The sequence below is a fragment of the Stegodyphus dumicola genome, chromosome X2 (genome assembly GCF_044657685.1).
Source record: "Stegodyphus dumicola isolate Sdum_Otavi_A_Nest chromosome X2, ASM4465768v1".
NCBI lineage: Eukaryota > Metazoa > Arthropoda > Arachnida > Araneae > Eresidae > Stegodyphus > Stegodyphus dumicola.
Window position 1 is genome coordinate 125,535,721 of NC_140781.1, and position 26,103 is coordinate 125,561,823.

General features: G+C 32.2%; 1 protein-coding gene across 1 annotated transcript in view; it reads right to left on the reverse strand.

Annotated features, from left to right (window-relative positions):
* The window catches only part of LOC118195330 (mitochondrial sodium/calcium exchanger protein-like), a 119,140-nt gene extending 100,352 nt beyond the window's left edge, over nt 1-18,788 (reverse strand). The window contains exon 1 of the mRNA XM_035366631.2: nt 18,753-18,788. The gene's annotated coding sequence lies outside the window, so the exon portion shown is untranslated. The remainder of the gene's footprint in view (nt 1-18,752) is intronic.
* Nucleotides 18,789-26,103: the final 7,315 nt, after the last annotated feature.

The window sequence follows — 26,103 nt, forward strand, 5'->3', positions numbered from 1 at the left end:
TATATATTTCTTTATCGAGTTGAACTTTCATGTTTAGGTGAGGCTCACATTTCAGACATTGTTAGGTTTATTTTTCAAATATTCGAAGGATGATTTGACTCAGCGCATTGTTGAGAATGGTATATTTGATGGTATGGTTAGCAATATGAGGACAAGTTTTCAGTACCTGAAATTAAATGCATGTCAAAGACAATTTCCGAAACTGGATTGAACTCTTTCTTCAAAGTTTGTAGAGTCATTAGGATATTTTTATGCTGGAGATGTGAAAAATAAGCAATGCCCTCGCCGGGACTCGAACTTGGACCTCTCGAATAAGCGCCGAGTGTGCTACCGTTACCCTACGAAGGCATAGTGGAAGGACGGAGAAAATATCTTATATGTTCAGCTCTAGAAGTTTCCCCTTTTCTTCGATTACCACTCCGAACAGTTTGATGGCCCACCAGCCGTAAAGCGGCAGAACACTGGTAGTTCGAATGCCGGTGAACGGGCTGGCTGCATGAGCCTTCGCGGTTTTCCTCATATGTAAAGTAGTATATGCCCCCGGTTTCCATAAAAAGTCCTTCCCTTAGGTCGATAGCCCTCGAGTACTTTCCCATAATCAAAGAAAACAAACCCAAATGGTTTGGTGGTTAGCAGAATTTCGTCGGTTGATGCATCGTTAGACTAGGTCTCGAATGGGGATACAACTTGGACATATGTGACCGTTCTGTCAACGAAAACATCTAAAAATTACTGATTCTAAACATCTATCGAAGCATCCGTGGTGGAATAATGATTTGAGCTTGTCCGATTCTATCGCCGCGGTGTTGTTGGTTAAAATAGGGAAGATCTTAGGCAGGAAAACCCTTTTATGTTTTGCTTTAAATAAATAATGTAATCCTGTTCTTTCCATTAATTAAAAAAGAATCCTGCAGGGAAGCGTGAAGAAAAAGAGATTCACATCGAAACTTCTTCGGGATTTATGAAGGAAGGAAAAAAAACATTCAACAACATCTTCAGTCAAACCTAGACAACGTTCTCCTATGTCGTTGACGTTAAAACCACGAAATTCAAAATCATTTTCACAATCACTTAAACAAAGCACATTGTTCTAAACTCATTCTGTTGCTGGAAGATTCGACTGAAGAAAACCACTGTCTGGAATCTCTGGTCATTCATAACTATCCTTCTTAATATACTTTTCTGTCAGTAAGCTGATATTTGAAACTAAATGACAGAGAAACATGGTCATTAACTGAAAATCGAGTGAAACATCATTAACACTATATATATTTCAGTTTACATGAAAAATACACCACAGGGAAAAATAAAAGGCACATTTCGTTTGTTGGCAAGACAAGTAATGAAATATTTTAGAAATCAGTCTTCGCTTAATTATTGAAGGTCTAAGAAATATAAAATCAAAATCATCTAAAATGATATCAGAAAATCAAAATGTATTATCAACAAAATGAAACTGGAACTTCCAGTAATTGGACTGATAATTGGCATTCCTAAATGCAACGTGGTAACATTCTTTTCCCTATTGACTGAACATGGTTGTTGTTTTTACCAGTTTCACTAAATTACTTGGCCCCATAAAATGCTTGATCATTGCTGATATATAGCCCATAAAATGTTATAAATGCAATCATTTTTTGAGAACACCAGTATAAATGAATTGGGCATAAAATTAAAAAGGTTCTTAAGATTTTAAAGCTACTTTAACTAATATATAGCTTAGTGTTTCGTAAAATAATAATCATAAAGGAATGTAAAGAATTTATAAATAACATTAGAATTGTTTAGATATACAATATCATGTATTCAAATAATAATTTTATTCGCTACTTCTTTGCGAAAGAATATTGTTTATTATTATTAAAAAGAGGATTATAAGTTGTTCCTAGACCGGCGTCTTGATGGCAGTCCATGATAGCAACTATTTACCTTCTAAGTCATTGTTTTATGGAATCAGAAGCATGGCATCTTAGAAAAATTCTCGTCTTTCTCACCTAATAGCTCTCTAAATCAAAGTAAATATTGATGGAGCATAGAATGATAATACGCGATATCGCACGTTACGTTAATTTTTAGAAAAGTCATAAAAACAAATGTATATTATAATGTATTTAGAAATATTTCAGCCATGCATATACATTTTTTTCACCTGAAGGCAAACAGAAAAATGCGCTTCCCTGTATATGTAATAAAATGTTTTCTGTCATTTGATGACGAAAATAATAATAATAATAACAAATAAACAGATAAAAATAAAAATATATAAAAAAGAGGAAAGAGGAAACTTCTCACATACAGACACAATAAAAAATTAACTAATATCTATACATTTTTATATTCATTAAAAATAACTATTACAAATCAGAATACCATAACTCTTACAATAATACTTAATCATAGCTCTATATATTTAGAAACGATACGTATAATGAACCTAAATTTTCAAATGAAAAGCATTAAAAATTTCCTTTTCGATAACATTGAAAACATATCACATTGAAAAATGTAAATAGTAATGTAACTAATATAAAACGTATTGCATTAATTTTTCCAGCATTTTTGATAATCTAATTTTTCTTGCTTATCATTAGTAATTTAGTAATAAGTAATTTTTCAAAATCTATTTGATCCCTTAATTTCTTTTCCCCAGAGAGAATAGCCGTACTTGAAAGTTTTTTTTAACCAAGTCAAAGATCTGGTATAGTTTTTTATTGTTTCAGTTTTGCTGAAATTTCTTTCTGCAAGAGAGACAGTAGCTAGCAATATTAAAGATACTCTTAATGCTGATTTCATATTTGGATACTATTCAACTAAACTATAGTCTTGAACTATATTTAGAAGATTTAAGCTTTTAATTTACTCAAATCCAGTGACATTTATTATTCACCTAATAGAAATCGAAAATTGTAAGTTACTTCATTTAATTTCTTTCCTCTCAATTTCAGAGGTGAAACTGAGACAGCTAGCATTTATTTAATTTTTACTTTTAAAAAAATTCGTTTCCTTGTAATTGAGTTTAGGTAATTTGATTTATTAACCTCTCCTTTTCGTTTTTGTTCAAATTCTCTTGATATATTTATCTTTAAAATTAAATTTTACATTTTTCAAGAATTCTTCATAAATATTTTCTCTCGTCTGCTGTAAAGAAGAAAAAAAAAGTACTTCTATTAAATGGAGCGCCTCCAAAGACAGTTGTAGGTTTTAATTGCAAGACTTTATTTTCTTTCTCGTTGTATTAAAATCCACGCAGGTAACATTCATAAAAATTAAAAATTACTTTGCTTCGAAGTACTATTATTTTCATCCTACTGCAATACTTTAACATTTGATGCTATATCTTTCAATAACGGATGTACTTTAGTTACTTATAGATAAAAGTACTTTAACAGCGTTTGTTCTTGATGTCCATCGCGTATCCGTGTTACTTAAATTAGAAATATAAACACTATTATATATATTTAAAAAATAATAGTACATTTAATTTGCCCATGGCTAATGGGTCAAAATATTGGCACTTACATCTCACCGCATTCTTCAGAGCATGTACTGTAACGAAAATCTCCCGTACTTTAATCCGAGCTGTGATTTCGCTATAAACAAAGTGCAATAATTTTCTGCCGTAGTTAATTCATTAGAGCTCAAAATCCGTAACAACTTCTTAATTTTTCTTAATTTACACTGATATTCTTGCGTAGATCGTAATACTGATGTAAACTGAGCATGATTTTCTGCTGAAAGCATTTGGTTTTCTTAAAATTATTCTAACATGTTAACATCGTTGGTTCGAATTCTGTTACGTGCAACGAATTTTATAGCTTCATCATTTTACTTCCAGAGGGTTAAATAAAACTTGTTACTTTCATTTTAAGAGATACTCCTGACTGCCAAAATGTTTAGCAGCTTATTAAATGATAATTCTCTATTGCTGGTTTTTCCGTTCGGTCCACAAGTTGTCGAGTGGGTAACTCTGGAAGCTTGTCCTAGTGTGGGTCATGGGAACGGGTTCTCTGAGTACAATTTTCAGACTATTCAAGACATTCATGACTTAAATAGTCTGAAATTATGAAACCTCATGAAAAAACACTAAACTCATAGTAATTTTCATGAGAAACTTGAATATGAGAGAATTCGTTTCGAATATCCTCCACGATAGTATTCCTCCGAAAGCAGAGAGTCTCTCATGTTTTACTACAACAAATTAATCAACAAACCAGACTTTTATACTCGAACACCTTTCATCAGTCAAACGAATTCTTATTGCAAGGCATTTGATATTGAGCAGAACGCCAAACTCAAATAAGCCAGCTAACATATTACATGCCAGCTAATTTAAATGTGGTTATAGAGCGGTATCCAATACCAATTTTTTAAGTTATCTTTCTCCTCGTACCCAGAGGCAGATTGCCTTCGCGTACTTTGTCGTAATCAAATAAACCATATTCATTATATCTCTACAATATAAGCGTAATTTAAAGATTAATGGGACTGAATGCTGCTTTAAGGTTTATCTTTACTTTTACCCGATCTCCTAAGTCAACTCATGGGGTTTCAAATTGTTAAGTTTCGTGAGTGTGACATCTTAGACGCTTGAGACTAATTTTTATTCCCAGCAACGGAAAAGATTGTGACTTGGTCTAATTGGCTTTGATGTTTAACTTCAGGTTCTTTAACCTTTAAATAAACAGCGATGTCTCATTTATTTGTTTCTCTTTCTTCGTATTTCAATATTTCTGCAAATGTATTTAAAAAAATTTCTTCAGCGAGAAGCATATTTTTTCCGGCTATTTCTTCAACGAGAAGAATATTTTTTAAATATATAATATATCGGTACGTTAATATAAATATATCGGTACGTTAGAATCAACGGAATGAAACTAAATATTTTAAAATGCGTTAATTTATATCAATATATATTATATAAGAACTAGCCGAAACAGTTTATCTTAAGACTTTTACGAAAAAAATAATAAATTTTATACCTTCTTTCTAAATTGTTTTAGACTAAATAATTAATTTTATTTTTTCATTATAAATAATACAGCAACTCACAAAAAGGGAAGACTTGTCCCGTCTTAAACGTTTACATCCAATCGTGACAAAGAATGTGACAGACTAAATGTGCTGATTCATTTAAAAAATCAGTCCAGTAATATGCATCGCTGCTCCATAAATAACGAAACCAACTGTATAGTTCCTACGCGAATTAAATATGTCTAAATAAAACTAAAACCCCGAACCATGCGTCATTTTACTCAAAAAATTAAATAAACATTTAATAATAAGTTACATTTTATTTTAAAACATCATGGCTCAGTCTTTCGTTGCTATATTAATAGGCTTTATACTAAAATAAACTTAAGGCATTTGCGTCGTCATCCATACTCAGTTAGGGAACTTTGATAAGCTTGTTAATGCGAATTAAGAGCAGCGAGTATTTTAGTTCAAATTAATGTAAAATTATAAATAATCACTCATGTTAGCAACATATTGTTTTCTGGGCTAGTTTAGTTTATGCAGTTCTTTAGCTTAAATTAATTTGTTCCAATAAAAAATGTTCAAGTTAGAAAGCAGTATGTATATATATATATATATAATTTTGTGTTATATAAGCATTTTTTAGAATAAATCAGTGTTAATAATTCTTCTCCTTATTGCTAAGCAGTGTTATTAATTATTGTCTTACTTATTACTAATCTTCTATTCTTCCCTTATTACTAAGTACGCGATTAAGTTACTTCTTATTACAAAGTACGCGATCAAGTTACTTCTTATTACAAAGTACGCGAAGTGTTATTAATTCTTCTATTCTTCTCTCTTCTTAAAATGTCACTTGCCTCATTTTTGTTCGGGCTCTGATAAATATTCAGTCACTTTTCAGAGCTGAGATTAAAGTTAAGACCAAAAATTTAGGTGCGAAGTTCCGACTATACAGAAGGAAAAAAGAGGCAAGAAACTGCCAAATAGGCGCAACTTTGTTAATTTTTTTTTTTTTTTTCATTGGAATCGTAATAGTATAACAGATATTTTATTAGTCTATACCTAATGTTTATTAGCGGAATTATGGTCTTCACATCAGTTTATCATAAAAAAAACGAGGGATATTGAAATGCGTTGAAACTTTCTTTATTCATTGAATTCAAAACTTAATCATTTATTGCTCAGAAAAATCCTATGCAGCGACCTTAACCGGGCGGAAAATTTGGGAAACGTATAATCCGCTAACGGCAAATTGTCCCCACTTATAACGGAGAGCACATCGGAATTTGTCGGCTAATTCTTTTCCTACTTGCATTCGGAAAACACATCGAAATCGGTCTTAACTTCTGTGAATATCCGGTCTGTATTCAGGTGCAGGTAGTCTTCCTTCCTGTAATCGCCTCTCCGATGCACTGAGTTTAAAGACGGGAACACGAAGCAGTTTCTGCCTTTAAGTATTTTTGTGAAGTTTCTTTATTTCTTTGTTACAAATGAGCTATCCTTATTAATACCATTGAAAGCATTTGCGACTTTTTAAGTTTGGGCATAAACAGCACTGTGCCGTGCTTAGTTTTTCCTCTGATTGGTAACAGGAAGGTTATTTCTATCCCCTCGTTTTTTTCTTTTCCCATGGTAACAGGAATGTTATTTCAAATTCTGTAAGCGCGTCTCTTATAGGAAGATAAAATGGTTTGCAATATTGCATTGTTAAGTTTTTGTTTCTGATAACTTACACTAGATGTAAACTATACACATAGCACGATTTAATTCTGCATACAAGATTTTGCATATAAGGCAAAAGATCTATCTTGATTTTCTTGTTCTGACGAATTATTGTTTTCGTAAATTACAATTGTTTGACTTAATTTTAGTAATACAAAAAAATGTAAAACTGGACTATATTTGCAGTTGTTTGAGGTCAGAACTTAGCAACATTGTCCAGTGCTATTTGCAGAATTTTAAGTTACAAGTTTTTAAACAATTAGTGTAAAATTTAGAGTTCGCTTAATAAGACTTGGCTCCAACAGAATAAAACACGGAAAGGTAAAGCTAAAATAAAAGTGATTTATTTACTACTGCTTGTAGTTAATATTTATGATGCTTTCGAGGTTTCAATTAATAAAAACATTTGAAACACAAGAACACAATTTAGGGTTTGTTTAACAGGTCTGAACTCTAGTTGGTCTTCTTCAGCTAATCCCACTCTCTAATAGTAGGCAAAAGTAACCCATTAACGTCCATCAGACAAGCTTAGAGTCCATCAGACATCAGGCTTAGCTGTATAACTCAGAGCAAGATAAATAGTAAACTTCCTTCCAAAATACCCTTGTAAAATGTTACTTTCATTCATTATTTAAACTGAACTTTATTTCCTTTCCGGTGAAGATCGATGAAAAAAACCAAAGGTACAAGAAAGAATTAACATAAAATAACTTGTCAGCAGGTAATTATCACAAAATTATTTTAACTTTTTAAGTGTACATAATCTTACCACAACATACATCATTTTCTTTAATTACCGGCTATTGTCATATCTGGTCGTATATGCAGTCGTGAAAACAAAGTATGGCAATGTTTTAAAGAAAGATAAGAGCAAAATTTTCCTTTAGGTATTATGAAATTGTTGTGCAAAATAATGGAAAAAGAATGCATCAAAAGCCTTTTGTATTGCGATGCACAAAGGGATACAAAATCAGTAAACTTTAAAAAGTCAATACTTTAGCGAGTTTCAATACATAGAAAGGCAATTATTGCAGAGTACATACAATATCCAAAGGAATTTTGGTAAGCAAAATTTTTAATTATAATTATGTTCATCACACGACTTCTCATTCATAAAATGTACACAAAATATTATATAATAAATGCTTAATGTGGCAACATTCATTAGCAAGTATTATCGGAAGACGAGGCTAAAACGTAATGTATTAACGATTCTTATAAGAGAAACTGTCTAAAGAAATCATTAACACATTCCATCATACAAGGTCTTCACATTGACCATGATAGAGGAGGTCGATGTGCATACTTGATTTCACCTAATTCTTTAATGCAAAACCACAGGATTTTAGCTCTAACATCTGTGTGATCATTTGCATTAAAAATGAAATCTTACTACTTCATTTTAGCCAAATTTGAGAGTATGATGAAATAAAATGGAGTGAAACTCTACCCTTCTTGGAAGTCACAAAATCCCATGTTTGCCTTTCTTTTAGGTTAGAAATAATGGGGTTCCATAATTCGATATTATGCTGTTAATGCCGAGTTTCGATAGCGATATTTAAAAAATCTGATGTGTGCACCACATGACTTCCTTGTACGGAATATTAAATTATACGCATTTTTTCTTGCATTTCATTTAAACTTATTGGATTAAATTAAATCTACTTGGTCGATAGCGCATAAACCACAATAGAATAAATGCACTTTTTAAAATTCACTATATTTGTTTACCATTCGTCGATAGCGCATACTTCGTCGATAGCGCATGTACCACAATAGAATAAATGCACTCTGCACTCTTTAAAATTCACTATATTTGTTTACCATAGCGACACTCTGGCCCTAGGTTCACTTAACAGCGCTACATTTTAATCATTTTTTAACTCAGAATGCACAAAATTTATATCATCTTAAGAATTATCTAATCGTTGCCACATGTTCTATTCAAATACTATAATAAATCTAAAACGATGTATAAAAGAAATTAAGCAAAGAACAACAACAACAACAACAACAACAACAAAAACAAAAAAGAAACAGTTTTTCACAGACGATTCAGTATTTCTCATTCAATTAATTCAGTGACAAGGCAAAAATACATAAAAACTAAAAATGTCGGTATTGAAAATTCTTAAACACTTATTTCCTCGAATAAATTCCAGAATGGATTAAGCATGATTTAATTCGCAATAATAAAAGGCGTTATCTTTATTATTGCGAAGCTTACTTTCTCTATATTGGAAACAAATCTACTATTCTGTTGTTTCAAATGTAAACAAGCAATGGCCGAGATGGCAAAAATTATTAGGCTTAGCGGCACTTAAACAACTTTTAAATTGTTGATACTTCTAAAAATACATCATACAGATTAACTAAAGGCATAAAAACCTTAACCGGAAAATAAGAACAGCATAATTCAAACATTTTTAAAGCAAAAAATGCGCAAAACATATAAGAATAAAGAAACTGAAATCACTGAGCCGAGTAACAGAGTGGATATATTTATATACATATATTTACATAATTTTGGTGCTGCCGATTGCAACCAAAATACGAGGTGCACATCTACATGTTATAGCAGTCCTATATACAAAATTTCAACGTTCTGAGGCTACTTGTTTTTGAGTTATGCGAGATACATACGTACGCACAGACGACACGAAAAATTCTCTTCAGAATTCATTTTAAATTAGTTTTACAATTTTTTTGGAGGGAAAAGAGTCCTTTATTCTGTGCTTACGTGCAGATGTCTAGCAAAAACATCGTTAAATTGCATTCGATAGCGGTGAAAATGGTTTTGTTTTGTTTATTAGATTACGGCAATGCCCTCGAGGGCTATCTGCCTTAAGGGAGGGATGCCTTCGGGGAGGACTTTTTAAGGGAAAATGGCTCGTATACACGTTGAACATGGGGAAAACTACGAAAACACCCACGCAGCCAGCCCGTTCGCGGGATTCGAGCCTCGGACCGAACTACCAGTGTGCAGCGACGTTACCGCTCGGCCGCTGTGGGCCCGGTGAAAACGGATATTTGCGTTGAAATATAATGCCTGAAACTTTTCGCGATTACAACACTTCCTTTTTAATTCGTACAAGGAAGTAAAAACAAAACCATACATTAAGAGTACCAAGATACAGCCCCATTTGGTGAACATAATTGCAAATAAGAAATTTGCATACTAACATTTCTGTTCTCCTCGTCTATTTCTGCAGTACTTTCTTTCCTAGACTTTGTAAATTCCCTGAAATACATTTTGTTTTAAATTTGCTTGTATGGTTTTGTATTAAACCATTATCTTATAGTTTTATCTTTGCTCTCACTTCTACTTTCGTGGACCTTCACTGGGATGCAAAACAGTTAACGTACATAAGAACAGAATTCTTAAGGGGAGAATTTTGTCAGCTTTCGCTGACCTTCTCCGAACTGTTTCTCCCTTTGCTAGCAGTGTCTTCTGGCGTGATTGAGCCGAAGTTTACAGTAGGACTTCGCCGTGTGAATTGCTAACTTTAATTATTTATCATTTAGGCTATCATTCCTTATATGTTAAATGACGCAAGTAGAAATGTTCTGTTAATTACACGAATCGTATAAATTGTTTAAATTGAAGAAGTTCTAATAAAAGCGTTTATTTCTTTTGAAATCATAGTTATTTCTTTAGAAGACTAAGACGAGGTGATAAGACACTCAACTGTATGTATAGAACCATAATTTAGATCTGAAGTACACTGTGTTTGCACATACTGACTTTTGAGTAATATGTTTAACATGTCAGACCTCATATACGAAAGCACGCGACATTATATTGTTGTAGGTATAATAACGAGCCATTTCTCATAACAATTTCTACATTTTTAACTTGAAGGTTTGATTTTTTTCACGTAACAGTATTAAGAAGCGTGGAATTCTTTATGTTTCGCCATCACTTCAGGAACTGTTTTTATTATTATTTCTAAAATCAATTTTTGAAGTGAAAGGTTCAAGGGCAATGTAATGCAAATTATGCGCATCTAAAATGACCTAGACCTGAATGTAGTATAATATGACAAAAAACATTTATGGAAGCTTTCATCATTATTTTCCTATAGATTCATCTCCAAAGAGTCCCACACCTTAATAATTGCAGATTTGTCATTGTAAAAGATGCCCGTGCCAATACTCCTTCTCCTCTAATCTTCAAGATCATGCCAATGATATCTGTTGCTGTCAGAACTTTAATTTTCAGAACTTTTAATTAAATGAATTTTTTTTCTCATCCAAGAAAAAAAATTTTCCTGGTATCCAAGCGTAGCATTGTAGTTTTTGACTACCTTTAAAGTTTGCCTTCATGCTTCTTTGTTAACAAGTGATTTTTGCCTTCATTTTGATATATCTGTTTAGTTTTAAAAGCACTTACTGCTCGAGATATCTTGTTTAGCCAGAGAAATGAGCAGCTTGTCTCTTCGACTCAGTTTTACTGCTGCTTTGGATGGGACACTCGTTTTTAATTTCTTTCGCTGAATGCCGGCTCCTTTACAACTCTTTTATATTTATTTCAGTCATATTTTTTGCTGTTTTTCCATAGGACTAGAATCAGTTTAGAAGCTAGGAAATGCTCTCATTTGTGGGGGGGAGGGACATGAAAAGAGTTCTCGCAAATGCGTTGCACTGTATAATTCTTTTTAAATTTACTGAAAATCTGCACAGTACAGTTCACTAATTACAATTCGATTTCGTAAGGGAAAGGAAAGGTGAATGACATTGGCAGAGGACCATTATAAAATAAGCATACGTAAAGCTTGATAAAAATAGGTTGAATTTCCTGTTGAAATAATACTTAACCATTTCAAATTTTTAAAATCAAAATTTTTAATCACCCAGGACTATGACAACTTGACTGTTGGCAATTTCCTATTGGGCAGATGCCCAGTAACACCTGCTGTCCAGTCTTCTGATCTGGAATATGCTAACACTTACGTAACTGCTTTTCTCTGCAGGTGAAGAACAGCGTTATGGGATTTCTGCAATCTTCAAATTGTATAAATATGCTAAAAATGGGAATCTCTTCCAGCTGATTACCAAATGATTGATGCATGCACTGCTATATTTTTTAACAGAAATTAATTCAAATTCTGTCTCTAAATTCTTTTTTCCTTCTGTTCAATTGTTTTATCTCGACAGTATTTATATTTCGTTGCATGATATCTAACACTTCTAGAAATGGTGGAATTATATTCTTAGGCAGATTATACCTTTCTAGAACATCCAGTATTCTCAGATTAGATTTATCGCAAATATAGAACTTAGAAGTTTTTCATCTAGACTGATTTCTCTAGACAGTGTTAATCACTATTTTCGTTGCCTTTCAGATAGTGAGACGGGGAAGCGCTATTTGCATATTCACACACATAAACACAAAGATGAAAGAAACAAAGATGAAAGAATATTATCATGTACGGTATATCTACGGTTCCGCACGAGATCAATCCCCTGTCATAATTTATGTGAACACATAAATACATTTATCGATCCTGAATTTCTAGTTCACGTAATTTTTGCCTGTGTCTATGTATCAGTCAAGGATAAAGTGCAAGATGGATTTATTGAAGCACAGGAAAAAAAAACTCGACAGGAAATAAATAATTTTTTTAAGTTGACAGGGTGATTGTAAGTAAAAAAATATAATGATAAGGGAAATAAAGCGAACAGCTATAGTGATAAAACTTCCATAAATTGAATCTGATAAAAATTCTTTAATTTTAAAGAACAAAGAAGGAATTGAAGATAATGTCATGGAGCTTGTTTATAATAACGCGAGTTACTGGGGGAAACATTTCTTAAGCGAAAATGTGTGAACATGCAGGAAGTAGATGCAATAGTAGAACAAATTCACATGTGACCGAAATAATAGATTGGCTAGCTTCCAAATCCAAGAACCAGAAGAAAGATCGGAAAAGTTTAATTCTTCTTCAACGCTTTATTCACTCAAAAATCATGAAACTTGGCCAGGAAATTAACACAATAATTTAAAAATTATTTCAGTTAGGTTTATGAGTCTTGTAAATATTTATTGACAAGAACTTGATATTTTCTACAGAAAATAAAGCAAGATAATACAATTTGATAACATTTGATTTAAATTTTATTAATAGTTAGCTGTATATTGATTTATTTCTTTTATGCCTTGTTTCGTCCAGTATTTTCAGCAGTCCAGAGGATTAAGCAAATTTTGATGAGAAGTGACGCAGGTTAAAATTAGGATAAAATCATAACCGATGATTCTGAGTAGAACTCTGGATGTCAATGTTTTTCTTGCTTAAAACGACGTTCATCCGAATAGGAACTTTGCAAGCCTGACGCTTCCACTTAAGATAAGTGTTGAAAGTTAGTTGTCTTTTTATACCCTACCTAGATAGTGTTGTAGCTTTGTATTTTGGAACTGCTAGCCAGAAAATGTATTGTTGATCAACAGTGAATTGCTGTCAACGAAATATTGTGTGGAGTCATTAGGTTATTTTGCAGCAAGAGACATGAAAAATGAGCAATGCCCTCGCCGGGACTCGAACCTGGACCCCTCGAATATGCGCCGAGTATGCAACCGTTAAACCACGAAAGCATGCTGGAAGGCAAGATAAAATAATTTATAGTTGAATTAATTGCTTTTTATTATTTTTAGCTGTAAATCCCACCAGCCGGAGGAATAAAGAGTTATGCTAACTTTTACCTTTTGAGTTGTATCTTGTGTCCATAGTAAACATTAATAACAGGCGATAAGTGGCCAACCAGTTGAATAAGTTTTAAAGATAACCTTTAGGTACAAGTAAGTAGCTTGAGTTAAATAGTGAGACACTTTAGAAGTTATATAGTGTTAATCACTATTTTCGTTGCCTTTCAGATAGTGAGACAGTGAAGAGCTATTTGCTTGCATATTCACACACATAAGCACAAAGATGAAAGAAACAAAAGATGTTGGGTATTACTACTTTTACAAATACGTAAGTTTTAATATTTGTTCTTTTGTGACGTACAAAGTTTGTACATCACAAAAGTACTTTTTGTACACAGACTGGAAAAAATTCTATAAACTTATCTTTAATCATGAACTGTCTCGTAATCACACAATACATTTCTTCAATAGAACAGAATTATCTAAGAATTCAAAAATCAAAATTAAGGAATCAAGTAATGCAAGATTTAGTTGAAAAGAAGTAAAAAACGACGGAAACTACATTTAAAGTGCTTGCTCCCTATCATTATGCTACTAACCGAAAGAAATCTTTCTATAAGAATCGATCAAGAGAAGTTAAGAAATCCAGTCATTGGGAACTTTTTTTTATATTAAGTTTAATTAATGGTCAAACATTGCGCTTTCAGAGTTAACATGTTCAACCAGCAGCAGAACCTGGAAAACAGGTTCTAGTATAATTTAGCAGGGCATTCAACATGAAACAATACCAGTGATTTCTAATAAAATGTTCTCTATTGTGAAAAATAATGTAAAATTATAGTGTTAGAAATACATATATTTCAATGCTCTAGATGGAAAACTACACATAAGTCACAGCTAAGCATGATTTTACAATGAGAGTGGTACATGTGTATCATAAGTGTGATTAAGAGTAATAGATAAGTTATAATTTAGAAGCATTTTTTTTCAATTTTATGAGAGTAGAGATACCATAAATACTGGAAATAGTCTCGCTGCATTATTGCTGCATTTATTTTATGAAAATGGAATATCATTTTCAGATGGCCTGGATAGTCATATGATAATGGGAGAAAAATAAAATAAATTAAAGCGTGAGACTCAAACATGTACTTCTCAAGAAAACTCAAGAACTACTTGTTACATAAATTGTTTCGCTCGTAAAATGAATTTCATTATTAATGATGCAATTAAATCTTCAGCAGTTTCAGTAAATTGTTTTTTTTTTTTTTTGGTGTGAAGTAATGAGTGTTTACTTGAGTTCCTGGATCTGTAAAACCTGAGAAATTCTAACTCGTCATGTGAACTTGACGCTGAAACCACACTGTGAAATCAGATGGAAAGCGAGAATTGAAAGTATTAAAGCTGTTGAGTAAGAACTTAAGAATATAATATACTATGCTTTAGAAGAGTTGAAAGGAAAGTTTAAAAGGGAGTCCATAAGTTTGAACGTAACATCTAATTCGTTAGAAGAAAACACAAGTATTTCAAGTTCCCTTATGCTTTGTGATCTGGTATAGTAGTTAAGTGGAATTTAAAAGTTCCACTTAATTTAGGGGATTTAAAAAGGATTATAAGAGGAGAAAATTAGCTTGTTACGACTGGAAAAGATATTGCTAAACTCAGCAGTAACAGGCGTAGAAATGTAAAAAAGCAGCTCTGTTCTGAAAATAGTGATGACCCTATTTCAGGGCTAGAAAATCATTTACGAGTAAACGTTTTCAGTGCTGAAACAGAACACTGCTTTTATATCCTTGAGAGAAAATTTGCAAAATCAGGTAAAAAATTTGTGCCGTCTGTAAACTTTATTTGAATTAATAAAGGGTTCCTTACATCTTTCTTCTGACTTTATAGTACTTTGAAAAACTTGATGATAATTCACTGACAGTCTCCAACGTCGCGAACATAGCCAAGCATACGCGACGTTAAATACTTTTAAGTAAACGTTTTCGATACAGTGTTGCAAAATTTACAAAGGACCAGAAGAAGTGTACTGTATTATAAAATGTAATAAATTAGGAAAAGCTCGTTTTTCATGCATTTAAAAATTCTATATGTTTAAGCTAAATTTGCTGTAATTTTGAATCTAGAGAAACTATGCTAGACTTTTCAGATTTGTTTATTAAATATGTTATGCACTTTAATTAATATTATGTAAGTGTCTCATTATAGCTTCTTATCAGTCTTGGGCAAGGGTATTTTCATGGTTTTACTTATATGCAATGCCAGTATGAAACAGTTCCACTTAAATGTCCTCCAGGAAGGGATTCATCCTCTTGGGCAGGTAGCCATCATATGCTTTGCCTTTTTCAATCATTAAGAATTATTAGGTTAATTAATATTAAGAATAATTAGGTTATGAAAACCAACATAAATTTTAAAACTGTAAACTTTGAAGGCATATTAGTTAAGTGCCTATAATTTTTATTTTCAAAATAAAATACTTAAAAAAGGTAATAAATTATGTAATGATCTGAACCTGCTTTAAAAAATACAATTTTAAAGAGGGCCTCGTAAGGGGATCTAAATGCTCGCGAAATTACTTAAACAGGCCTTGCATAGGACCAATTTAGAAAACTCTCTATGAGATTGGTTATCATTGAGATAAAATAAGGCTTTTCTCATCTCTTTTTCTCTGCATGTCTTAATGCAGTACACGGTTAACAAGTAGAGAAAGATTTAATTAGTTGAACTAGTTATGTAAGCAAAAATTTGTGTATCACATTTTAAGAGTATTTATAATCAATGTACAGTTGCATAAATTCTGTATTTTAAAAATTTTAATTTATTAAATACACTTTAGTTTTTTATCGAGTTCTTCATATATTAGAAGAAAAATAAAGTTTTTGTAACTACTTCATGCTAATATTAACTATTTAATCGAAATATTAGGGGTAGGTTTAGAATTTCTTTATAAGCTGTTCACTAAGCGAACATAAATTTTTAGAGAGCATCGAAATTTCTTGTTGAAAATAGGCAAAGAACAAGAATAACATAGATAAACTGTCCATGCTTTGCATAGCAATATACAAAAGTTTAATTCTTCAATACAGTTAAAAACTATAACTATTCGAGGGATTAAGAATGATTTTCTGTATGACAAACCTGTTATTCCGTTGTTAGCCACATTTTGACTCGCAATGGTGAATACAATACCAGCTAAACATACGCCGTTTGAAAACGTCACACCATTCGCTATTAGATACAAATACGATACAGACTACAGAATAGCTCTACAAGAAAATAAGTGAGGTTTTAGGTTAGAGAAACATAATCGTAATTTTTAAATGATTAATTATTTTTACTGCAATATTTCTGAAATCATCTAACTAGCTGTGTCCGTGTAGATGACAAATATAGCACTCCTTAAGCAAGTGAACGTCTTTCACATGCTAGATATTGTATCATAAATCGGTTCACCATTTTTTTTTTTTTTTTTTTTTTTCTGTCCTTCCATCTTTTTCCTATTCAGTGGCGAAGCTAGAGGGGAGTGATAAGGGTGGTCAGCTTCAAGAGGCATATATCTAAGGATGGCATTTTTCATATGAAATATATTCTAATGATTAGTCGTATGTATCGTCGGAGCAGAAAGACATAGTAGGTTTTATTGAATTATATATAGCAAAGTTCGCTGCGGACTTCTGTCTAAGAGGAGGGATGTCTTCGTGAAAAACTAACATTTTCCTCCAAGGCCTTAAAACAGGAAACTGGCTCATATTCACGTTAAAAAAGTGCACTGGCTCGTGTTTACGTTATGCATACGGAAATTCAACATTACGTGTCACACGCTACACTTAAGCCATACGTAAAACAGCCAGTCCGTTCTTTAGAAACTGATCCCTGGTCGAACTTCCAATTTACAGCCATCTTAATCCACTCATTCCTTGGTAAGGTGAAGGATCATATGATGCGAAACTAAATTGCGAAGAAAACTCTTTTTACACTAAACGGAACGAAAAGTAAAACAAAGAAATGTCAATAGCTTTAAATTCTTACTACGTCTTCCCTGCTCCATGGAAACCCTTTTGAACGAAAAATATGAATGCCAATTAAATTATATCAATGATTTTTATTTTTATTTTTATTTTTATTTGTGTTGTTGTTGTTGTTGTGAGAAGCCAAAACAAATAAGTGTAAGGAGAAGCGCTTTGAATTTTTGCAGTTAATTTTAAAATACTGTCTCTGGAACAAAGTTTTCAAATATTGTAATAATATTGCGAATCTTTTTTACAATTTCTGTAAGTATTAGTGATGTGAGAGGAATTTTTCAAATTATAAGTCGGTTAAGAAGCAGTAGTGTTTACAGAAAAGTAGTCGGTTAAGAACCGTAGTGTTTACAGAAAAGGAAATGGAGTAATGAAACTAACTTCTACAACGTCAACGATTATTTTGCTAATAGAAAAACAGTAAAACAGCATTTTAGAATGCTGGAATTAAAGTTTTATTTCAAAAATAATAATATTGCTTTTATTTATTTCTCTATATGTCATTTTGACATTTTATCGATTAGTTTTTTTTTTTGGGGGGGTGCATTGAAAAAGGCGACAAACAGACCGCCAGGGAAACAAAAGTCTGGTTGTGGAAACTGCTTTGATCATGATCGTTCCTTCACAGTGGTTGTTTTCGTACTTTTTTTCTTTTTTATCCAAAAATTTGCTTATGGGTGATTTTCCAGTAAACACCGTGTTCATGAAATGAGGAATATAAATAAAAAACCACATATTACTCAAAAGACGTAAGGAGTTTAGAGGGGTAATGCTTAGATTTTAACTCTTGTTAGGGATCACCAGAGTTCTTTTCTGGGAATTTTTCATTCAAACTCAGTTTTAAGAGGGATATTTATTTTCAGCCTATAAGTATAACATCAAAAAATTAGGAAAAATAAAAGAACTCATATGTATAGTTATTTTTCGAAAAGTAATTACAATTTCTAAACATTTAAAGCACACAAAATTTAGCATAATTTTTAGCAATTATTTTATGCAATATTTATAAAAATAGCACTGATTTCTGCTGTTTCAGAAACTGCAGCTTACTGTATCACTTGAACTTTTATCAAAGTTTAATATGTGTACATAATTCCCCACAGCATTATTTATATCCATGTCAACACTTCTGTTTCTTACATTCAGAACAAAATGCTCTCCACCAACAACACATCTATTAAAACTTGTCCATTGTGTTGTAGTTTTCGCGCACATATATGAAAATCTTACTTTTTCTAAAATAATTCCCAAAAGACAACTGCAGTATCACGCAGTGGCTGTTCGATATGCACGACTGCAGAAGAGAATCCTATTATTAATACGAGTTTTATTTTTTATTTTCACGCGTTTGAAAACTTTTTCAGCAGACAGAAGAAATTACTCACCTGGAAGCTGCTGACACCCGCTTCTATCGAACTTTGCGACGGCCTTACTTATGACTGCTTTTTATCATCAAGAGTTACCCAAAGATAAGATTACTCACACGTACCTTAAAAAATTACGATACTTAAAATAATTATTAAAATAAAAACGTTTCATTTAAGGATAATTTTATCTGCTATTTTTTATTTGGATTTAACTTGTTTAACGGATTAAAGAATATTATTGTATTAACTTAATGTTTTTAAAATATGATGCTACGGATGCCAAATTTTTGCGACTAGTTCGCGTTCTGACACCAAACGCCGAACATATCAATAATTTATTTCACATTTTTAGAGTTTATCAAAATCTGATTAAATTCACTCTCTAAAAAAGAGTAATCTTAATTAAATCTTTTGCTAATAGTACACATTCAAAATGCAGTTTCTCCTTTATTTATAAAACTTTCTTTTATGAAATAATAGTTTCGAAGTACTACAGAGTATGTAAAAAAAAGCGCTGCAAACAAAATCAAGTCGAATTAAGACTAAATGCAATATATAGTTTCTTAAGTTATTAATTAGCTTTAAAAGAAAATATTGAACAACGTAGGTATCTTTTAATAGAAACACTTAATAAAAAATACTTAGTAGAAATACTTTAGTGTATTTACTGTAAGTAATTTTAAATATTTAATGCTGCAAACTGCGAAATAATTTAGTTTTGAAATTTATTATTTATACACTTTTTTTAGTTTAAAAAAACTACGAAAAGCATTAATTTGCGGTCTTTAACTTGAAATAAAAATTTACGTATAACGCAAGTACACTTATGACCAAATTCGTATTTACATATGCAAAAATAATGATATTCCATGAAATAATCAATCAATGCAATCTATTTCTGTAGGAAATGTGTAAAAGCTAAACCTTATTAGCGTTATTCAATGAAATGTGATCAAACGGACAGGGCATTACGTTATCTAACGGGGAATCAAGAACTTGCGAAAAGTGAACATCTAAGTTAATGCTGCAAGACAGCGTCTGATTTCAGTATTAAGGGCTCAAAACGGTTTGTTAAGGCTCCGAAGTATCATTTGGAAGAATCTGTAAGGTGACGAATCATCAGCCGTTTAGAAGCAAAGTAGGCAATCATAGGAGCAGTAAAATGTGTGAATATTTCCAGATGGACAGTCTCTCTAGGCTATGGAAACGATTTCAGAACTCTGGAACTTTTGCAAGGAGGCCTGGCCTAGCTCGTAAATGAATAACAGCAGCTTCATAAGATCGATATTTGTCAGTAATTGCCCCTTGTAACAGAAAGTCTATTACTCGACAGTTAAATTCAGAGCTTGCAGCGCCAATGGAACTGTTGTATGACGCTAAACTGCATACCGAAGGCTTAACAAAAAAAGACTTTTCTGGCGGAAAGCCAGAGATATGTGTTTCACTGCTTTAACAACAAAAGAGAGATCTCTTGAAAGGATGCAAGTAACATCAGAACTGGAGTGAACACCAAAACGATTCCTAGTTCTCTTTACTGATGAGGCGAGATTTAGTTTAACATCTGATTCTAAACATGTTTATACCTGGAGGCGTCAAAAACGTGAAATCTCCCTTCGAACATTATGGAACAAACGGCAAACTGGAAATGCAACTGTATGACGGCAAACTGCATACCGAAGGGTTAAGGAAAATAGGCTTTTCTGGCAGAAAGCCAGAGATATGTGTTTCACTGCTTTAAAAACAAAAAAAGGGATCTCTTGAAAGGATGCAAATAACATCAGAACTTGGAGTGAACCCCAAAAAGATCCCATATTCTCTTTACTGATGAGGCGAAATTTAGTTTAACACCTGATTCTAAACGTGTTTACGCCTGGAGGAGTGAAGAACGTGAAATCTTCCTTCGAACCTTATGGAACACCATCATTTCGGTAATACGGGTATGACGATATCGGGGAGAAATTTGATCGATGACGTATGGCCCTACACGTTTTGAACAGAGTATCTGTCAAGGTTCTTTAATATACTAAGGTTAGGCCAGGAACGGAAAAAGCGTGCCATTGGTTGCTGGTAGTGACGTCACCCGGGAGACAAGACGCATCGGCCGACGCGTCTGCTACATGATTTTGGTAATGGAAAAAATGTAAACTAAAGCAAAATGATCATTTTATATGTGGTAGATATACCGGAAATACCGGGTATATACTTTCCGATTAAGTATTTTGTTAAAAAAAATGTTTATTTTATGCACAGAATTCGTACGAATGCTGAAAATAATTGTAAACATTAAATTCTTTTCGTAAAGGAAAGCATTAGAAAATGAAAAACGATATTTAAGTTAATTAAGGGAAATAAATATTGTAAAGCAAGGTATTTTTCAATATTTTTCGTAGTATTGTTTGCACTAAATAAATCTTGTTGAACAGAACACATGATGGCATAACTGCTAAGACCATGGTAGAAACATAATCAAAAAGTATTATTCTATTTATTTTCATTGCTCATGCACTTTCCATGAGAAATATATGATCGTGATTTTCAGTTCAAATTACATATCTCAAGCAAAAATATATATAAAAAGATTTGACTTAACAAATTCATATTTAAATACCATAAAATTCTACAAATTTCTTAATATCCGTCATTATACTTTTAAATAGTATACTTATCACATTCTTTTTAAAGTGAAAAGTCACTTCATACTGATTCACTTCAGATTTTAGCAGAAGTGCGTATATTTTCAGTATAATCTAAAAGTACTCTTATAATCCCTTACACTCCCAAGATTTCTATATAACATTTATCCTGACGTGATTATTTGCTATAGTAAATAATCTTCGATATTGGCATCCTATTCTTCCTTTCATACATTAAAAATGGAACAATTAAAATACATTTTCTTACACATATACACACAATAATAATAATAAACTTGCCTTACATCTTAGTTTCGGCCCACCAGCGGCCGAGCGGTAAAGTCGCTGAACACTGGGTAGTTCGGTTCGAATCCCGCGAACGGGCTGGCTGCATGGGTGTTTTCGTGGTTTTCCTCATGCGTAACGTGTATACGAGCCAGTTTCCCTGAGAAAGTCCTCCACGAAGGCATCACACCTATTACGCAGATAGCCCTAGTGTGCTTTGCCATAATTAAATACACCACCACGTCTTAATTTCAATTCAGTCTGTACACAAATTAAATATTTTTAATTACTAATGTATTTTTATTAGCTTGTTTCTTAAAATACTTTTGTTATACTCGAAATATGTGTTCAATATTGAATTATTTTTCTTTCTCTTATAATTAAAAACAAGTTATATGGAATCAAAATTAAAACATATGCAGCAGTTAAATAACACTGAACAGAATATCTTACTTTCTCTTTCGCTATTTGTATTCTAGCATTATACACAGATTTGTTTTCCTTCAGGTTCAAGCATGTGTAAGTTATATCAATTAAATTACATCACACATACCTATATGCATCAGTTAAATAACACTGAAGGAAATATGTCACTCACTCATTCGATGTTTGCAGCATAGTGTGATCGAGAAATTGTCGAGAAATTCCTCACGGTGAGGCATGTATTAGTTTACTTAGTTCGCAAAGCTTAACCCAGACGCTGCTTCAATACATAGAGTTACGTTTGGGATGTAAAGAAAGTAACCAAAACATGTGAATGAAGTTGGATACGCAAATTTATTAACTAATCATTTAGGTACTCAGTATTGGTAAACATGACACTGAGTTTAAATATCTCACTACGATGTAAGTCTCATACACAAAATGAAGATTATGATAAAAAATGATTTAAAATGAAAAATTTTTCAATTTAAATGTAAAATAGCAGTAAAATGAAAAATAAATGTAAAATTACATCACAGTTATGTATGAAAACTGCATAAATTCATTAAAAAAATAGTTATTTTATCTGATTGTAAAAAGTGTTTTCCGCCAAAAAAAGTATTAACGTGTATAATTCTGACACAACGCTATAGCACAATTTGCCACTTCCGCTTAGGTATAATAGCAAATTAACAACACAAATCAAATCAAACTGTTAATGCAACGAAAGTAAACAAACGCCAAGAACTAACTCTGTCACCCACATGACGTCATGCGTATGTGGCATAACTTTCTCCCTGCACTGCGCATCGCTCTTGGGCCCCCCCTGGTATCTGTGACCGTCCAGAGATATCGGAGAGAGACCTTAGAACCTTATATAAGACATTTCAGAGGTATATATGAAGCTGACTTTTCATTTACAGACAATAGTGCTGGTCTATATCTGTAGAGACATTAGGCATTTTTGAAAGCAGGCAAGATGAAAGATTAGCCACCGCCTTCGCCGGGAATCGAACCACGAACCTCTGGAATACCGGCCCAGCGTGCAGAACCACTACACGCTACGAAAAGAAGAAGGCAATAAGGCACGCTACGAAAGCGGGAAAAATACCTTATATACTGCCCTTTTTAAAGGGCGACTGGGGTTTTCAGGGGACTCAATCGCCAAATCCTGGGTGGGGGTAAATCATCATCCGCCACCCTTTTAGTTTGGGCGCCACTCTAGAGACATTAGGTAGTTTTGGAAAAGCCGGAGAAAATTAGCCACCGTCTTCGCCGGGAATCGAACCACGGACCTCTGGAATACCGGCCCAGCGTGCAGAACCACTACACCCCGAAGGCACGCTAGGAAAGCGGGAGAAATACCTTATACATCTAGCAAACTTTTTTGACGAAGTCCTAGAAAGTGAATATATTGAGCGAATATAGGGGCAAAGCAAAATCTCGTGACCTTCATCGATAGAGAACTTATGTGACTACCTTGTAAAATAAGTTGCACGGAGACATCTTTTTCCTAGAGATGCCTTGAAGACTGCATTGCTGGAATAGTGGAATTTAATTCCCCAAACAGTGGTTAACAACGTTATTGCCAGCATGGAAACACGTCGTGATATAGTATGTATACGAAGTAGGGAAGATCACACTCCATATTAAATTCATAAGTCTTAATATTTTTCTGAATTATTCTTTTTTTCCTGAACTCTCCTTATAACAAGTTATAACCATTTTATGTTTTCTGCTGCTGCTTTACATCATATGCAGTGCTCTTATTTTTACCCTTTGTATTTTTTGAGCTGCGATGTTATGTATCATTCCACATAAATTCATAAAATTACAGTTCTCAGTTTCTGAGTAATTCGTAATTTAACGCCTATAAAGATATTTTGGGACATTAGTGTATTTCAAAAAGTGTAAAAATCTTTTATATGTTCTCCTAAATGTGGACTGAGAAATCATCCTTGAAAGTTATACGCAGCCATCTTAAGTGTATTAATGTATTCATTTTTAATTAAATGTATTAATTTTTAATATATTAAGATTTTGATTTTTAATATGTTAATATTTTTTTAATTAAAAAAAAGAGTTATGACTGAGAGCTTCAAAAGTGACAATCCGATATCAAATTGTCCGTAAAATATACACAAGCATCCTAAAATATTTTCTTGCTTTTCTAAAATGTTAATATTTTTTTTAACTGAACTGTAATGAAATTTAAAACTAAGAATTCAGTAACCAAAAATCGTCTTTAAAAAATAATACAGAGACATCTTAAAATAATTTTCATAGTTTTCGCTTTAATTCATCCACATTACTTGACAATTTGAGTTTGCGTACGGAATTTTTACTTCCAAACATAGCTTTTTGTGTGACACAATCACTCAGAAAATATGTTTTAAATAGTAAACTTTAAAAAGTAACTTTAGAGTAAAAGTTTTTTGAAAAACAAGTCTGAAGGCAGCAATGCTTCTTGAAAAAAAGTTGAAAAATTGTTTAAGAGGAGGTCGTCAGGTAAATTTTAATACTATTTTAACATATTGCGAAGAATAAACTTTTTTATTTTATATGAAAGCATTTCGAAAATTAGAAGTGTGATGAATAATTGCGTGTTTTACACAAGTACTGCTTTAAAATATGTAAGTACTTGTTACAAGATTTTTAAAAAAACAAAATGAAATTTGTCGTATTTGTAACGGCTGCATTAATACATGATTTTAGGAATACACTATTAAAAAATTAACTCTATAAATTTCTTATTTTATAACACATAAAATTTTGAATTGTTCATGTCAAACAAACAATGCAATTTCAAAGTTCCTGTGATGGCTGAAATTTCTAAAAGAATTGCTGGATCTGTTCAAAATTAAATCATTCTAATAATGCAGTATATGTTCAGCTTAATTCATTCCATTCATATTAAATAACTGTGAGGTTTGTTTTAAAAATGGAACAAGAAGAGCTTTCAATTCTGCCAAATTTTAACAGAATTACAACAAGAGCTTTAGTGTATCTTTAGATGTCTTCCCGATTTAGTGTATCTTTAGATGTGTCCGATTCCGAAAACTTAGAAGATTTTCGATATATTTTAATAAACATAATATCGAATTTATTCTAAAAGGAACATCCTTTTCTTTTATTTCCGGTACATTTTGCGAAAAACAAGTACCATTACAAAGTTACTGTCACAAAATTGTATTTTTTACACAAGGCATCACTGAATTGCGTTTGTTGTATTAGAATATGAGACGGCAAATTAACGTACAGAGACTTAAGCTTAAGTCTTGAAATAGAAAGTTTATGTAGGAGCTCATTATATAACACTCAGCAATAAAACTTCGATTACTCGAGCTTTCGGTAAGTCCAATATTTTAGGCAGAAGAAATATAAAAATTAACATTGATGTATTAAGAACTTTAAAATTAAGGTTTTTCTTGACAAAGTGAATTTTTTATCAGAAATATTCACATTTTCTTTCAGCGATTTGAAATAATTTTTGTTATCGGTAAAACAGAGTCATATATTATCCCTAAACATTGGGGGTCAGGCTTTAAATCTCTTCTGCAGAATTCTCAAAATGTAAAGTAGTTAAACTCCTCGTGGTTTCTTCTTTCTTTTTTATTCTTCTTATCTCTCTCCCTACTTCTTTTTGGGGGAAAGCGATGTATACTTAAAATCACTTAGACGAGCAGCCGTATACTCTTGCTTTTATGGATATTTAAAATCGTACTTAATGCAAATTTTCATTTACTTTATAGTCTACGTTACAGTTCTGCTTAAAATCTATATCTATAGCTTTATTTGAAATTAAGAAAAACAAAGCTGTTTGAAGCTTTTTTTGTGGGGAAAGGGGGCCAATTTTTCTTTATAAAATCAAAACATAGCGTCTTTAAAGTATTGCTTCTTATTACAACTGTTTACAAAAAAAAAAAAAAAAAAAGAAAAAAAAAAAAAAAAAAAAAGAAGTACTATGAAATGCATAGTCACCATGTTAACTTCTTATACCGCTTTCAAATAAGTGCATGCCATTAGTT